At 45.1% G+C, this 18,219-nt stretch overlaps 1 protein-coding gene across 1 annotated transcript in view; it reads right to left on the bottom strand.

Moving 5' to 3' along the window:
- Window positions 1-5,161, bottom strand: part of LOC126457559 (nephrin) — a 170,293-nt gene extending 165,132 nt beyond the window's left edge. The window contains exon 1 of the mRNA XM_050093972.1: window positions 5,034-5,161. The gene's annotated coding sequence lies outside the window, so the exon portion shown is untranslated. The remainder of the gene's footprint in view (window positions 1-5,033) is intronic.
- Between the last annotated feature and the right edge of the window lie 13,058 nt (window positions 5,162-18,219).

The raw sequence follows: 18,219 nt of genomic DNA, 5'->3' as shown, positions 1-18,219 counted from the left end.
AAAATATGCATTGGAATGTTCTTTGTTTGTGAGAAGATCGTGTTTCGCATTGTCTAAGAAAGCTAAAAGTGTACTTGCAAGCATCGGGAGTCAACAGCAGAAGGAACGCGGCATATCGAGACTGCTGTTCATCGTTAGGTGATCTGCTTGCTGGGTTCAAGAGGGCCATGTCGGACGACAACGGCCCTTCACGACTAGCAGTATCGACTGTGTAAGGTCATACAACCACATCACATAGCTATGAAATGGACTTAGTCGCAGCAAGACAAATACCCGTAAGGACAGAGCGACGTCGTCTGCCGCACTACGGACTCTCAGCACGGCGACTGCTGTTACGCTTCCCTCGGTGCGCTAGCAGACGCACGTCGACAGTGGCGCGCCCAACCACCACACTGGGCACGGGAGTGGCGCCGCGTCGTATTTTGGATGACTTGTGCGGCCAGACAGGTGTGTGCAGATGTATGAAGAAAACAATCGTTGCCAGATCTTGCTCGCTTAGCTGCTAATTTAGACAGCAGCCGTTACACTTCTGTACTGTTATGGCCAGTGGCTGCACCGTATCTCCCAGGTTTCAGTCACGATAATTTTCAACACGATAACGCAAGACCGATGTTATCTGCGCTTCGGCATGTGTTTTTTTCTGAGTACTGGCACGTCTCAGCCGGTACTAGGCAGCAAGTAAACAGTGCTACGCTAGTACTGCCGACCGTTTCTCACTCGCTTGTTTTCATCAATGGTTAGAAATAAAGCAAACTCCAATTAAGGACGTCTATTTCCACCAATAACCATAAATAAAGCAAATACCAATGAAGGACATCTTACATCCCTCTTCTTCATTCTCAGTACCCTATCAGATTACGAAAAAATTTTGATCCGCTAGCATGTACGGAAGAAGTTAAGTTTTTCTCCTTCAGCCGTAAGTAAAACAGCCTGAGGAAAGCCTTTTGCAACAGTAGCCGAAATTCGAAGGGATTTTACATACTGAAAATCCGGTCACATAACCTGAAGAATTTTATGGACCATGTATTCTGACCAGGCTAGCACCTGGATAGCTAGAGAGAGCTGTGGTAGGCTGATTGGTGGCCCCTGCTTCTCGACTCGCCGAAACGTCAAGCACAGAGTTACTTTAATCGAAGTATAGATCGAGCGTTGTTCGTGAGCCGAGACCGCAGGCCACAGAAAGCCAATTGGTGTACGCCCACACTACCTGAGCAAACGTTGACCGCCACTTGTCGCTTTCCCACAGGGAAACGCGAGCCAACGAACACGTCTACAACATGCCAGCTGGCAAAGTGGTTCGGCCCATCGCGAATGCCCCCTGAGGGACGAGGGGACCCCGCAGTTCACAGTGGGCACGCGCCAGTTGTGTGTGTGTGTGTGTGTGTGTGTGTGTGTGTGTGTGCTGCGCGCTCGCAGGCGTGTCGTTATGGCTGCGGCCGGCAGGGCGCCTGCTGAACAAGCTTGGCGCCGCCAGCTGCCGCGGCCCGCGACCGGCATACTAATCGCCAGCCCGGCATCAGCGCCGCTCCTCGCCGACCCGCCGGCCAAATCCCCGAATAAATCCGCCAATGCGGCGGCTATCTGGCGCGGAAAGCCTCGGGCCCGCACTTCGCTAATTGACTCTCCGCACAACAAAAGTAAATCGTAATATTCGAAATTTTTCGCTACACGACTAATCGGATGGAGCCCCAGATTTTTCGGTAGAACGGTCTAAGCCTCGCAATTATGCTTCCTGAACGCGCGGGAACTTTTATTTGATTCTGAATGTCCGACGCAACACTGGTAATCTTCACTTTAGCGCGAAATGGAAATTCGTAGACTCCCTGCAGACGAGTAGCTGAATTAATATCCTCCTGTTTTCGAGCACGTCTGTCATAGTAGTAAACGTCGCAGCTATTTATTTACAATGATAAAATGACAATTTACTAAAAATTTCCCATTACGTACGTCACAGTATAATCATGGCACATAATCCAAAGCATACAAAGCTTTAAAGATACCTTAAAAAATCTGTGGATGACCTCGTTCAGTATTCAAATACTTCTTTCAACTACGTCATAGTTCAAAAAAACTTTGAAGCGAAAGTATGAGGCCCGTAATTGTGTCAAAAATAGAGACGATATAATAATAACAATTACTGGCTGCCAGCAGCCTTTTTGTAATACAGTTGATGAGTTTCAAAAAGTTCGAGAAATTATCACTGAAAGGAAAAGAGAAACGAAAACATTTGTGCAAGTGCAACGTCACTTTCCTATATTCCATCTCATTTATACTCAAACCGTACACAAAATAATCAATAAATTAATTTCCTTCGAGAGTCAGCAATCATAGTGAATGATTTCGTGAATAAAACCGTCCAGATCGTGTAACAATTTTCTTTGTTATACCGTTCCGGCAAGTGCCATCATCAGATATCAGAAGCTTAGAACTTGTAAAACAAGGTTCGGTTTCAGTATTAAAGACCTATACCTACTATTAATATACGTATTGGTTCCCAATACCGACACTAAAGCTTTTTTTGCGTGTTCTAACCTTTTGATATATGATGACGGACGATAGTCGAAACGGCGTTTAAAGAAATGAATTAACCGATATAGACGGTTTTATTCACAACATTTGTACAAAAGCTAAGTCACCGTGAAACACAGTCTCCAGCCTTGATAATGGCCTCAGTTTGTCGAGAAAGACAGTCCACGAGCTTCTTCACGTATATCATATCTAGCTGAAGCGATTCATTGATTATATCCTGCAGAGGTATCAAACTGCGTCGATTTCACTGCTAAGTTTCACCCGCTCTTCCAGATAGATCTACACATTTTGTAAAATACTGAAATTCAAAAGTTATGTGATTTCATGTAACTTAAACCATTCTGATGAAGATAGTCTTAGAACTATCGAAACCTGGTTAATGTGTGTGTGTGTGTGTGTGTGTGTTTTTTAAAAAAAAAAGGTGTGCATCAGTGTAGGTTCCATAGAACGCACGACTGGTGCTCAAACGAAAAAATGTATCACGCAGTCTCGTAAATACGATTGTTGCACTTTTGGAAGACGGCGGTGTCCGCCACTCTTCATGTAGATGTAGACGAAAGTGCAATACTTTGTCACCGATAACATTGAGATAGGCATCCTGGTTCATGCGGGAATGCAGGCTTTCTCGGCGAATTTGATCGGCGAAATCTTTTTGGGTATCAGCCGAGTCAAAGCGTCGTCTTCTTGTGGTGCGTCGACAACTTCGCCTGATGTTGACGAGTAGGAAACTCGCCGAAACGTTCCGTCAAGACGACGTTACGACACGGCTGATAACCCGAGAAGATTTCATCAAACACGGTTCATGTTCGCGATAACATGAACTAGTGGACCCTAGTCCTGGTAAATAAAACACTTTCAAAACATCAAAGAGCCACCCCTGGCCTGAACTGCATCTTGCACACACTGCGGTTTAAACGCCTCATTGGGCATTCGACGCCTGGCATCATTGTGACAGACGAAAAATCAAGATTCGTCGGACATATTTGTGCAGCACCTGTGTGCTAATGTCCAGTTTGTGTTGTTTGACCTCGTGAAGGCTTTTATGCCATAGCGAGCAATGGCGTTTTGCGAGCCTCCCGACTCCCAGCTGTCCATTGCTTACACTACCTCTCAGAATGTTCGTTCGGAAATTGTCTGAGATGGATCTGCGCTCGTTGACACACACAATTCCTATGGTTTTGAAATCTATTGCCAGTGACAATGCGTGACACTCCCCTTCGACTCCCGTCAGTTACTATCTTTTAACGACCATTGTTCTTAGCCATGTTACATAGCTGAGGTACTTCTACGAATGTAGTGAATTGTAAGTCTCTTATAGCATTCAAAGCAACAGTCGGCACAGAGATTGTGCTATGTGATTGTAGGAGATTGTGACATGCGACTTTTTATAGTGACCATATTGAGGAGATCGCTGACAGATAATGTGTGTATCTAACGTTATTGTGAAATAAACTTGACTTTGTACTACTGGTTTTTTGAGTGGTTTCGAAATGAAACCACTGGAGCAGTACGCAGTCTCGATGAAAACTTTATTCAAGTTTAGACCAACTGTTGCTTGTTATTTAGGACTATAATTTATTTTCGTCGTTGTGAGTTGAAGGAAGTTTCGAGATGCGGGATTTTGTCTAGGACAAATGCGACTCTAGATTCAAATACATTACATGAGGTTGTGGGTGGTTGGAAACTATGTCTCAGTGGTTCCAAAGTGGAAGCATACCCTTAAAACAACTCACTGTGTTCTTTTTTGCAGTTTTTTCTTCTGTTCGTCGCTTTCTCTGACAATAAAGACTGATCTTGTGAAAAATTTGAAAATTATAGTCTAAAGTGAAATAACCTCCTTAAAACAATTGATTGCTCACTTTTTGCCAAATTCTTCTTGTATTAGTTGCTTACTACGATAATAAACATTAATTTCGTGAAAAATTTTAAAACTGTATTTTTTCATACTGTGAAGACTTACTAGGTTAGGGGGTGAATAATATTTTGCCCAGCGAGCTTACCATGCAGACACCTGTACAGACATTTCAGTCGATGACACTCCACACCAAAGTATGGTGCTGTTCTCCACGACAGTGGAGGCAATTTTTCACTAGATCATATTAGTATATGTTGTCTACACACGACCGCAGTACTTTCACAGCACCTGCAAGGCGACATGTATGTGGGCTCCCCTGCGATACACACTGCCTCCCCTGCTCGAGGAAGCGCTTTCGTGGGACGAAGTGTCATGTCGTTGCTACTTGATGGTACTGCAAGCCACTTACGTCCTATGGCACGAACGTTGTCATGGCTTCCACTGGAATGCTATGTTCATTGCACTGTCTTTCGTGAATGCACCTAACATGCGTTCTCGGACGTCAAACTTTATTTGTGACTTACCTCGTCAAAAAATGCCTACCAATTTTGCACGCTCCTTCGAAATCACCTCGTATTGTGGGGCGTTTTGCCGGAGATCCCATCTACATGAAGGTACAGGGAGAGCGAGGGTATGGCGCGGTACTCACCGAGCGCGAAGCCGTCCTTGGTCCACTGGACGCGGCCGCCCAGGTTGCTGACCTCGCACTCCAGCACCGCCTCGCCACCCTCGTGTACACGCACGTCCTTCGGCAGGATGCGGAAGTACTGCTGCTGCGACGCGACTGCAACACCGACAACACGCTCACAACTTGACGTCCGCCACTCCGGAATGCTACACATTACTCATCTCAGAAGCTGAAATAATTCACAGAGAAGGTGAAAGAGAGTAAGAAACAGAGGGTTAGAACTTTCTAACCTTAAGGAAAATGTAAACCGAAAACTATTAACTTCAGGGCGTGATGAAAAAAAAATTATTTTTGTCACATTTACACACAAATAATGTGTCTTGAATTGCAAATAGTTCAATAACAAGGAACCGTGTTTTGTGGTCGGTTGTTTTATCGTTGGTGTACAACAGACGGAAATTTGCTTATAAATTTCTGTGTTACTCTTTGACACTGTTAACGTGATCTGTTGATTTAAAACCTGTGTGGGAAAAATCCTACGTCAAATTATGAATTTTTTTTATTAATTATCGGTTTCGCCTCATTGACGAACCATCTACAAATGAATCTAAAATGTTATTCAGTGTGTGTCAGTCATTACACATCGTCGTAATCTTAAGAGCTAAGTCGCCCTAAAATGAAAAATCGAAATTGTTTACGTAAGTTGACAACGTTAATCACAAATCAAATGTTGTTACTGAGTTTAGGGCGACTTACCTCTAAGAATACGACGATGTGTAATAACTGTCACGCACTGAACAATATTTTATATTGACACGGAGATGGCTAGCCGATACCGATAATCAATGAAGAAAATTTGCTATCTTGGCGTAGGATTTTTATCCGCACCTGTTTTATACATTCCTGTTTTCGGTCTGTTGCATCATATAAAATTACATAAAACTTTAAGGTATAAAAACACACGATCATAACATTATTTTACACTATGCAGTAAAAATAGAACCTATTTGTAGGTGAAACAAAATATTTCTACTTCCTTGAGTAAAGCCGGCCACTGTGGCCGAGCGGTTATAGGCGCTTCAGTCTGGAACCGCGAGACCGCTACGGACACAGTTTCGAATCCTGCCTCGGGCATGGATGTGTGTGATGTCCTTAGATTAGTAGAGTTTAAGTAGTTCTAATTTATAGGGCATTGATGACCTCAGATGTTTAGTCCCATAGTGCTCAGAGCCATTTGAACCTTGAGTAAATAGCTACGAAAAATGTTAAGTATTGCTCGTTAGGTGTAGCCTTACTGGTCACTGAAACGATACACGCAGTGAAAGCGCGAAGAGCAACGTTTTGCTGACATTCGAAGTCTCGTTTTCGAAGAAGGGAATGAGTGTAAACTTTAAAGGTAACGCGGATGTACCAAACCCATGAACGAGAAACGGCAGTTGCTAAGTAAACTCAGGATTAGGAAAATACATTGGTTAGCTACAGCGTTCGATGAGAACGGAATGCAAAAATAAAATGCTTCAAAGTGAACCTCTCCGCAGGGGTGTGTCACTGAGTGAGCGCATGAGACACCGCTCATGCTGATCCGTTCATGATGGATGGGGACGTTGAGCTGTGGATCTGCACAGTGGCTCACCGTCTCTTTTCTCTCATTATGAAAACAACTTTCGTTCCTTGTTGTTAGTGTGTACCCCGTTTAGCTATAGGCTCCACTGTACCCCAGATTCGGAAAATTTGTTTTATATGAATGGGTCGGACATGTCCGAAAGAACACACCAGGAATTCATATAACTGATCCGCCTCGATAGGCAATACATCGACTATTCTCAGTCCGGATGCAGACTTACGTTCGACCTGCCTGCGGCAATCTCAAAGTAGCGAGCATGGAGGACATGGAGGGGGCTGCGGACAGGTGGCACTAGGTGGGAGTGTGCGCCAACCGGGAGCCATGCGGAGATAGTTCGTGCATTTGCGACAAACACTATGTTCGGGTGGCTCAGTGCCCAGTAAGCAGGTGAGCGCGGCTTCGAATCCCGGTCCGGCACACATTTCCGCTCGTCGCATAAAGTCCCGATGCAACTGACATCAACAGTTCCTTCCCTTTCCTTTCCTTTATCTCCACTTTCAGCTTTACTTTACATCAATTTATTTTACTTAACTTGTCCGTCGGATGCCCTTCCTGCTGCCACAACTTAACTGGTTGATCGTATTTTAAATGTTTTTGTATCGCATTTCATGAGGCAGAATACGAGGACCAGCCGAGCATTTGACAAAAGGTGAGTGGGAAACCGCTTGAAAACCATTCCAGCCACGGTGCAGATTCGATCCGGCTCGCAAGCTGCCGAGTTACGCTTTACGCTATACGAACAGGCCTTTCAGTGTGCAACAACGCAGTAGTAAAAGTAATGGGACATAGATTCGCTCCAGGAACAAGGTACAGTCGGTTTAATAACCAACCAAGAGTAAACAGTAAAAGCAAAATGAATTACAGCGGAAAAAAAAGAAAGACTAGAGCGTAACGCCCCGGCGACGGAGAGGTCCATTAATGGTGGAACATAAGCACGGAATGGAGAAGGTATGGAAAGCGTCCGTGATGTTTGCACGATTCATCTGTAAGAACGGACGGGGATTTGAAATGTTGCCTAGCACCGGCCTGCTCTCTCGGTTAAAAGGCACTACGAGAACACGGAGAACGCAGCTGTTCCGGGGCATTTGGAGAACAGCAGGAACACGTGCCCAGCAGGGAGAGTGGCTATTTGCGTAGGCGGTTCCACAGGGAACTACGAGGGAAGGGAAGTCGCGGTGTGTCGCTGTACAGAGGAGCGGCCAGCGCGGCGCAGCGCAGCGCAGGCGGCCGAGATGGTATCTGGGGGCAGGCGGGCACGCCGGCACCTGCCAGGGCGCCGTAATCTGCTTAAGGCCGCCTCTATCAGTTTTAACTGGATTAAAGTTCGACTTCCGCCGCTGCCGGCGTCGGCCGGCGCTAGCGTAGGCCCCCGGGCTGTGCAGCGTGCAGCGCGTGCGAGCTCCCCTCTCCCCTTCCTTCTCCACAAAACTATCCCACACGCCTTCCCACGTACTTCCCAGAGGCGCCAACCGCTGAAGGGGTCTTCAGAAAGCTGAGGCGTCCTTTAGTTGTCCCACAAGCTCTCAAATAAGTTGTGCACTTGAAACATGTGGTGCCATGGTTTTTAGTAGACCAGAGGTCCATTCTAAAAAAAAAAAGTTCAAATATGTGTGAAATGTTATGGGACTTAACTGCTAAGGTCATCAGTCCCTAAGCTCACACACTACTTCACCTAAATTATCCTAAGGACAAACACACACACACACACACACCCATGCCCGAGGGAGGACTCGAACCTCCGCCGGGACCAGGCGCACAGTCCATGACTGCAGCGCCAAAACTACAGTTCGGTAGTTTTGATACACTACATAAATGACGTAGTAAATGGTACGGTTATCAGTAGTAGTGGTGGCAATGGTATCGAAAGAAACACAAATGAAAGTGTAATGAACAACTGGGAACCACCAATTCTCTTTCTTAGTTTGTTCGTTTCGTTTCTTTTGCACATAATTAGAACCCCACATCATTCAGTGTTAGTCCACTGTGTATTTTATTTCCTCACAGAATATAAATTTCATTTTGACAGTTCCTGTTACAACTGACAAATGCGAAAGCTATTTATCAATAACAGAAACATGTTTAATGTAGGTATGACAAAGTATTGAAGCGATGTTTGATATACTTTTGTTTTCTGCCTCTTTTACCTTCCTGTGGGGAAACTGCGTTCTCTATCGCTATATAATAAATGTATAAAGTTTTCTACATTTTCATTACAACATACGTCTGTTTCACATTACAAATCGACAATTTTCGAATAGACCCTCAATTAAACATTGACAGTTTCAGTTTTCTATAACTACTGTTTATTTTTAAGTGATAGACGGGAGGATAATTATGTGGACCAAAATTGTTGTATAGGTTACATAGCTCTTTGTATATTCTTACTCTGTTTCTAGATGGTATATCGATTCCGATTTTCTAGTGAGAAAGGCGCTGCAGTCATGGAGTGTGCGGCTAGTCCCGGAGGTGGTTCGAGTCCTCCCTCGGGCATGGGTGTTTGTGTTTGTCCTTAGGATAATTTAGGTTAAGTAGTGTGTAAGCTTAGGGACTGATGCCCTTAGCAGTTAAGTTCCATAAGCTTTCACACACATGTGAACATCTAGTGAGACACTGATCGCATACATAAACAAATTGATCGTTATGAGGTAAAGCCAGACAGGTATTCAACACACTTAACATATAGGTAACCCAGGAACGACCTTAACTGACCAAAGCTACTACGAAAACTACCAAACTACCGTAATACACGCTTACATCCATATATGCAGTGGCCTATAGTAGTTTTACACCTATAAGTAGTACACTTTTCTTCAACTCCCGATCAATTAGGACTGGCCAATAAATTGCGACTGCTGAGCAGCGTCTCATACACATAAATATCGTGAACCCGAACTCCATCTACAAATTTCACAGAATATTTTGGTACAAGGATCCGTCATGTCTCCTGACTAGTAACAGGGCAACTGCACAAACACATGTTTAGTAGCCTGTTCCGTGTCTGTCTGGTCAAATGTGAATACGCACGTTCACATGCAGTGCTCTCGGGGAAAGTACGCAACGAAGATTCACAGGACTGCCTATACATCTGCATCGCTGCTTTCGCTGGTGCAATGCACCTGAGCGAAACACCGGACTATCACTTGATGATGAAGAAAATTTTCGAAACGCGTAGCAAATAAAAGATTTAGAATTTTGTTTTTATTTATATTTCAGTTCCATTTCGTTTATTACCCCCATCTATCTTTATGTATGTTGTACTGAAAATGTCTGCACATAACCGCAAATTTCGACGTTATGCGATTGTGTCTTGTTTGCAACCAAATTAGTTGTAAGTATACATTCCCGGTACTTCCTGTTGAAAACAATAATGCCCAGTGAATTCTTCGCCTTCAGGCTCACCTTCAGTAGCGGACAGTGTTTTACGTCGAGGATAGTGTACCTAAGAGTACTAGATCTTTTTTTGGTGGGTACTTCAGTCTAGTGACTGATATTAGAAGCACATGGAGGCGTGAGCACTGAACATGCTCACAAGCAGCTTCCGCAATTTTCTACAATGTTTGTTGTTGTTATACAAGAGGTTCTGTTTTGTGCAGCATTTGTAAATATTTTACGTTATGCGCGTTTAGGTGCTGGGTAATATATGAAATCTACTTCAGTGGTTCACGGACATTGCTTCGGACAGTGTTGTGGAAGCTGCACAGTATTTCGAGACACCTGCTTACTGACGTGTTGCTGCAGCGACTCGCCAGTATATACGCTGGCTCGCTAGAAAAGCGCAGGCGCAAAGGGGTGGGGCTACAACGTCATCGTAGACGAATCATACAACCGCCCGCGGTGGCCGAGCGGTTCTAGGCGCTACGGTCTGGAACCGCGCGACTGCTACGGTTGCAGGTTCGAATCCTGCCTCGGGCATGGGTGTGTGTGATGTCCTTGGGTTAGTTAGGTTTAAGTAATTCTAAGTTCTAGGGGACTGATGACCTCAGATGTTCCATAGTGCTCAGAACCATTTGAACGAATCATACAGCATGGCGACATCCTACGCCCCCTGCCGAAGAAACCGATCACGGTCTTTGTATAAGCGACGCTGGAAAAGCGTGGCCCCAAATCGCGGCCCAATGCGCGCGCGGGCTGATTGTTGGCGACCAGTTTAAGTGGGCAGACTCCGATTACCCGTCTGGGTTGACTTGTAATCGTTCATCTGTGGCCTAAAATGCCCTAGTACCACCAATGCTGATTCCCATGCCTTGCTAAGTTGAAATCCAGTGTGTTTGTAAATCAGTGCGTATTTCGACAGCTCTTTAATGATGGATTTCCAGTACGCGGAAGCGGACGAAAGGATCATTGTCTCTCGGTGGTTCATGCTGTGTCCCGCATAGAGACAAAGCTCAGCCACAGGAGACTTTTCTGGCTGTTGTGACGTCTATCTTCAACGCATCTATCTTTAACAGTGCGACGCGGCTGGCCAATATATGATTTCTCACACTGTTACGGGATTTTATATATCCCTGGTCTCCTTAGATCTAGGTTGCCTTTAACAGAATCCAGCAACGTTTGCACTCGCGCTGGAGGGTGGAAGACATATTTTATTTGATGTTTCTTGAATCACCAACATAGGGTAGAAAAATCATCCTCGTGGAATTCTCCGTTTCTTCTGGCTGTTCTTAAGCTTTAATGCGTGCACATTTAAACTGGGCGCCAACACTCTGCCCACACGCGGGCTGGGCCGCGATTTATGGCCGCGCTTTTCTCGTTTTGCTAATACGAAGATCGTGACCCGCTTCTTCGGCAGGGGGCATCGGATGTCGCCGTGCTCTTTGATTCATCTACGATGACGTTTTAGCCCCGCCCCTTGGCGCCTGCGCTTTTCTGGCGAGCCAGCGTGTATACTGGCAAGCCACTGCACGAACACGTCAGTAAGCAGCTGGAGATGAGCAGCAGCTGTCTCGTTAAAATATTGTGCAGCTTCTACAATACTATCCTTCGCAACGGCCGTGAACCAGTAAAGCAGTTATTACGTTGGGAAAGTCTCAAACAGCGTATGTTAAATCTATCTGGAATATATTGTTGATCCTTCAGGTACAAAATTTTATGGGGAGTAAAATGCTACATACTTTTAGAACTATTTATACAAAACGTGGACGATTAAACGATACTTCGTCAGTCGTGCACCATCCTGTACCTTGAAACGGAAGACTGTCTTTTACCATGGAACGTGTGTTACTTCCAAATAAACTCAGTTCCTTTAATGTCTTAACAATTACATCAGTCTTGAAAATCGTAATTGTGTTAGTTTACAATTGCTTCTCCTTCAAAAGGTTTTCATAGAAATCACCACGTAAAATATCTTCCTGTAGTGTTGGTAGCAAACAGGGCGACAAACGTCTATTTTCCATTATACTCCCTATCGTCGATGTAAATTAGACTCTTGATGTTTATTTTTCTCTGAAACCTAACCATAGAAGTCTTAGAGTCATAGTATACTAACTACAGTGCAGAATTATCTGAGGTAAGACGGTGGTAATAGCTGAAACGTTGCACAGAAATACTGTGTGCCATGATCTGGCGATTCTCGTGGCACAGTTGTATTAGCACCTCACTTGGCGGTTGCGGCCACCACTGCTGCTGTCTTCTGCCACGAAATACCACACCTGCATCAGCAAAAGAGCCGCGTGAAGTATGACGTGTGGACAGGCGTGCTGTCACAGTGAGAAGTTAGGAACTGAACCGCCAAGTCAACTTCGAGCCAGAGCCAGGCGCCATAGACTGCAGCAGATGAGTCTTTGTGTTCGACAATGGGTCATGCATGACGTGCCGAATGTGCTCACTTACACTGAAGAGCCAAAGAAACTGGTACACCTGCCTAATTCATGTAGGGGCCCCGCGATCACGCAGAAGTGCCGCAACACGACGTGGCCTGGACTCGACTGATGTCTGAATTAGTGCTGGAGGGAACTGACACCATGAATCCTGCAGAACTGTCCATAAATCCATAAGAATACGAAAGGGTGGAGGTCTCTTCTGAACAGCAAGTTTCAAGTGTCCCAGATATGCTCCATAACGTTCATGTCTGGGGAGTTTGGTGAACAGCGCAAGTGTTTCAACTCAGAAGAGTGTTCCTGGAGCCACTCTGAGCAATTCTGGATGTGTGGAGAGTCGCATTGTTCTGCTGGAAATGCCCAAGTCCGTCGGAATGCACAATGGACATGAGTGGATGCAAACGCTCAGATTGGATGCAAATGTACGTGTCACCTGTCAGAGTCGTATCTAGACGTATCAGGGCTCCCATATCACTCCAACTGCACACGCCCCACTTCATTACAGAGCCTCCACCAGTTTGAACAGCCCCTGATGACAGGCAGGGCCCATCAATTCATGAGGTTGTCTCCATAACCGTACACGTCCATCCGTTCGACATAATTTGAAACGAGTCGTCCGACCAGGCAACATGTTTCCAGTCATCAACAGTCCAATGTCGGTGTTCAAGGATCCAAGCGAGGCGTAAAGCTTTGTGAGATGCAGTCATCAAGGGTACACGAGTGGGTCTTCGGCTCCGAAATCCCATGTCGATGATGTTTCGTTGAATGGTTCGCACGCTGACACTTCCTGATGGCCCAGTATTGAAATCGGCAGCAATTTGCATAACGGTTGGACTTCTGCCACGTTGAACGATTCTCTTCAGTCATCGTCGGTCCCGTTCTTACAGGATATTTTTCCGCCCTCGGCGTTGCCGGAGAGTTGCTGTTTTACCGGATTCCTGATATTCACGGTACACTCGTGAAATGGTCGTACGGGAAAATCCCCACTTCATCGCTACCTCGGAGATGCCGTGTGCCATCGCTCGTGCGCCGACTATAACACCGCGTTCAAACTCACTTAAATCTTGATAACCTGTCATTGTAGCAGCAGTAACCGATCTAACTGCGCCAAACACTTGTTGTCTTACATAGGCGTTGCCGACCGCAGCGCCATATTCTGCCTGTTTACATATCTCTGTATTTGAATACGTATGCCTAAACCAATTTGCCGCGAGGGATTAGCCGAGCGGTCTTAGGCGCTCCAGTCATGGACTGTGCGGCTGGTCCTGGCGGAGATTCAAATCCTCCCTCGGGCATGGGTATGTGTGTTTCTCCTTAGGATAATTTAGGTTAAGTAGTGTGTAAGCTTAGGGACTGATGACCTCAGCAGTTAAGTCCCATAAGATTTCGCACAAATTTGAACATTTATGAACCTATACCAATTTCTTTGGCGCTTCAGTGTATATCAGATCGTGGCTGGCCGGAGGAGCTGCACGTGACTGCGGTCCCTCATTTGCTGAATGTGGCCGCTGCTGCCGCCAGAGTGGAGCCATGACGGAATGGAGGCAGTTAAAAGACAGCCAGCTACGAGGCGACACCGCTAGCAGTTTTAGAGGAGAGCAGCTGACTGGACTTAGCTAAACAGGATGTCATAGAGCAAAGCAGCGAGGCAGCCTACTGGACTTGCAGTCGGGAGTAGCCGTGGCATGCTGACAAAACGAGACACCGTTCCGGTTTGCAGCAGCGGACAGTGCTTACCTTCGTGTGCTCAGGAAACACGTCCTGTGTTTCCTGAGGCCAGGAGTCTAATGCTGTTAGCTGCGATGTGTTTTGACTACGACAGTTAAAGGAAATGATGCTGGTTGTGATCAGTGCAGTTCTGTAGTACAGACGTGTGTGGTTGGGTTGGCCAAATTAAGTTACCAGGAGATCACAATTTTTAACTATGCCGAAGTCACTGTAGGGTCTAGTGTATTAAAGTAGGAAAAATCTCGTTTGCTATTGCTGTGTTCAGCGAAATTTTAATCATTACTTGTCAGTGGCAATCACTATTTTGTTATTTTCGTTATTGTGTCCACCAGTGAGTAACTTGGGCTAGTGTACTGGATTGCTCATTTTCGCTTTCTTGTTAATTGCTTGCGCAGTGTTAGCTACGGCGTCCAGTTTTGACTGTGAATATTTCAGGCATTTGTATGTGTATTAAGACTGATTATTTTCTGATGTCTTATTCTAATTTTACTGTTCTGAAATTATTTTTTGTGTAATATTTCTTTCCTACCGTTATTGTCAAGTTGGTGAAATGCTAAGGCGCAGATTATTTTACTGTGTGCATTTGCATTTTGGTAAACTGAATGCTGAATACCTTGCTTGCGTCGCCGGGTGGATGCGTTCGGAGTTTTTGAAACTGATTAATAAATATATTTGAATTTTGTTAAGGATTTACGCCCACACAACCCGCCAGTCATTTTCTGCTCCCAGTCTTCCCTGCGCCGTAATTGCGTTGACACGAACGTGCTCGTTAAACAGCGATACAGCCGTAATATTTTGCAGGCACTGGAGCACCTTAAACTACGCAAAAATCGAATAAATATACCGCACACTGTCGGATCAAGAACGAATTCCTTGTTCTCCGGTCACGAAGCAGGACATAAATTCGCCGAAATTCAATAGAGAATTGAAATTGACGAATGCCTTCTTTCCGTCCTTGCGTCAGCCGTTGGCAACTGTAGCAAGTGGATGGGAAACGGAGGAAGAAGCTAGTCCCTCTCCTCTTTTATGATTCAGACGTCTGGAAGCGCAAAGCAATATTTCCAGGGGAGACGGCTCCAGGCAGCAAATTTTCCACACTCGTTGACAGTGAACAGACCTCGGATAAAAGTTTCTTTGAAGCGACCACTCATGTAAAGCGACAGTTACGCCAATATTCTGAGTCGCTTTTCTTGTTCAGTTTCCATCGCTGTGATGCAGGCTAAAAATGTTGAAAGCGCGACGAAACAGTAGTGAGGATCTTCGCGAAACAGTAGCTAGCCGTGCATCCCGATATTGGCTCAGTTCTGCACCGCTGTCCAAAAAACAATATTATTATTATTATTTACGGCAATAATAAAGTGATGAATAGGAAGATGTGTGTCTAATGTAATATCCTGCATTCAATTTTCTGCCTTCGGTGTAGGTGTTACTACTTGCAAATTTTATGTACCATAATTAAGTGCGAAAACTAATACGTGTAACAGAACACGATAACAGAAGAAAAAAGATAATTATGAATCTAAGGTTACAAGCCGTCAATCACTTTAGTATGAAATATTGTCCTAGTTAGTAGGAATTTAATTTAAAAGTAAACTTTTCCATTGAGTCACCTTCAAATTACTGTTACGTAGAAACAGTTCTGTTTGCTGGGTTTGCTTGTTTGAAAACACTAACGGTGCTATTGTAGTTTCTAGTGACGCCTCTTGCACCGACCAGACTGGCGCAGTGGTAAGAAAACTGGGTTAGTATTCAGAAGTACGGCGGTTCAACCCCGCGTCCGGCCATACTGATATCAGTTTTCCGTGATTTCCCTAAACCACTTCAGGTAAATGCTGGGATGGTTCCTTTGAAACGGCACGGTCGACTACCTTCCCTGCTCCGATGGCACCGATGGTCTCGCTATTTGGCCCCCTTCCCCAAATCAGCCAACCAATCTGACGTCTCTTGCATTAAAACACAACAGGTTTGGCACAGAAACATACCTTAGACGACGAATCATACAACAAAAATAAATACATTTTCAAATTCCTGAAAACTTGCACTGTATCCTAATCCATACGTATGTATCAAAGGGATGGCGGTGAAGAGGAAGTGTAACTCACGATGCACAAACACCCAATCTTTACTCATCCAGTATTTGAGAATGGGAGCACTTAGTCAATTGCAACAAAATTTATACACAATTTCAAACCTGTAGGAAACTTTTTCTCGCTCAGACCCTACACAAAATGGTGAAAGAAAAAAGTTAATCGCTTACTACATTTTCGCTGTAACTGCTGCATCAGAGATGATGCTATAATTTGTCGCTTCTTGACTACTAACTCTATTCGCTACACATTTCGCGGACTATTCACATACACCACTGAATGTATCTTCGAAATAATATCACCATACGACACATAACTCTGGAGATGACTTCATACACACTGGGCTGTGTGGAAACGAAGCTGCATGGCGAAATTCGCTGAGATACACGTGAAATATGTGTGAAATATGTTAAATCAATGTGAAACATACGTTGCAAATTATTACACGGGTGAAGCAGCGGCTAAGAAACTTCTCCTGGATCAGTTTCAACTAAACTTTGTACACATGCTCCTCACTGTCTGGAAAGAAATACTGTGAGGTAAGAACCACCAACCTCCTATTGGGGTGGGATGATGAACAGAGAGAGAGGGTGGAGGGGAGGAGGAGATGGATAGAAAGTGGCGGGAGGGGAAGTGGACATGGAGACAGATAGAGGGGGGAGGAGATGGACAGAGAAAGGGAAGAGGAGGAGATGGATAGAGAGAAAAAGAGAGAGAGAGAGAGAGAGAGAAAGAGGAGGACAAAAAGAGGGGGAACGAGGAGATGATCTAGTAGAAGATTGGAATAAATGCATACCACGACCACAGTGGACACTCATCTAGCGATATTTATAAACTGCCTTTTACAGATGAATGGAAATATTGTGATCATCAGGAACACGCGGTGCAAAATAATAGCTCGTCAGTATGATCTAGCACTGAGCAAGGTAACGCAATGCTTAACACAATGAACTTCTGTTAGAGACGATAGAGGTTCGTATAGCACGCAGGCCAGGTTGCTTGAGGTTCCATTTTTTCCCCAAAGCACCCAATGACCGATTTTCTTCCCACTTTTCTGACAGCGAAATAATGCTCCATCTCTCCTGAACTTGACGTCGACGATATTCTAGCAAGTCTTTAGTTTAGCATTAGTGTTTGAACTCGAGACAAGAAAATAATGTACTGCATAATATTATCAATCTCCTGTACCTTTGTTTAACTACGTATCACTTCGCCAGTCGAAAACATTCTGACAGCATAGTATTAGAGACTACCTGCATATTCAGTAATGACAGTCGGAAGCGCGTGAGATGCCTGTAGACTCTTCATCACGCTCTTCTCCGTTGTGATCCTGTTCTACGTGGCACACCTTACCGACGGCTGGCAAACAGGACGCGAGCGGTGCAACAAGTAGCAAACAGGCGACAGCGCCAAAGGAGATTGCCAACGGCGAGTGCGCCTCCTATGCAGCGACAAAGCGGCGCACACAGGGGCGCGTCTCGCCAACTGATGACACCTTCGCAAGGCGCAACGCTGCATCTCGCCGCCGACTACTGTGCGTCGAGGTGCGCGCCCACGCTCGACTAGACGCAAGAACAGGCACCACACGCCAGCTAAATGAAGAGCTGAGCTCCCATCCGCGGCCTGCACGCAACCAAAGGCAGCAAACAAACGGGAGCCAGTAATTCCAGGGTGTTAGTTCTGGTCCAACGACGCACGTACTCTTCCACAATAATAGTGCTGTACACATAGATAGGGAGAAATCGGTTAACATTTAAATGTATGAGAGCAATGATTTCCCTTTTTCTCTTATCCGTTTTCTGCCACGAATTCCTGTACTGTGCCAACCTCATCATCTCATAGTAGCACTTCAATCCAACATCCTCAACTGTTTGTCGGATATAGTTATATCTCTGTATCCCTCTGCAGCTTTTACCCTCTACTGCTCCCTCTAGTAACATGAAAGTTATCCC

The sequence above is a fragment of the Schistocerca serialis genome, chromosome 2 (genome assembly GCF_023864345.2).
Source record: "Schistocerca serialis cubense isolate TAMUIC-IGC-003099 chromosome 2, iqSchSeri2.2, whole genome shotgun sequence".
NCBI lineage: Eukaryota > Metazoa > Arthropoda > Insecta > Orthoptera > Acrididae > Schistocerca > Schistocerca serialis.
This window is presented reverse-complemented; position numbering and strand designations above follow the sequence as displayed.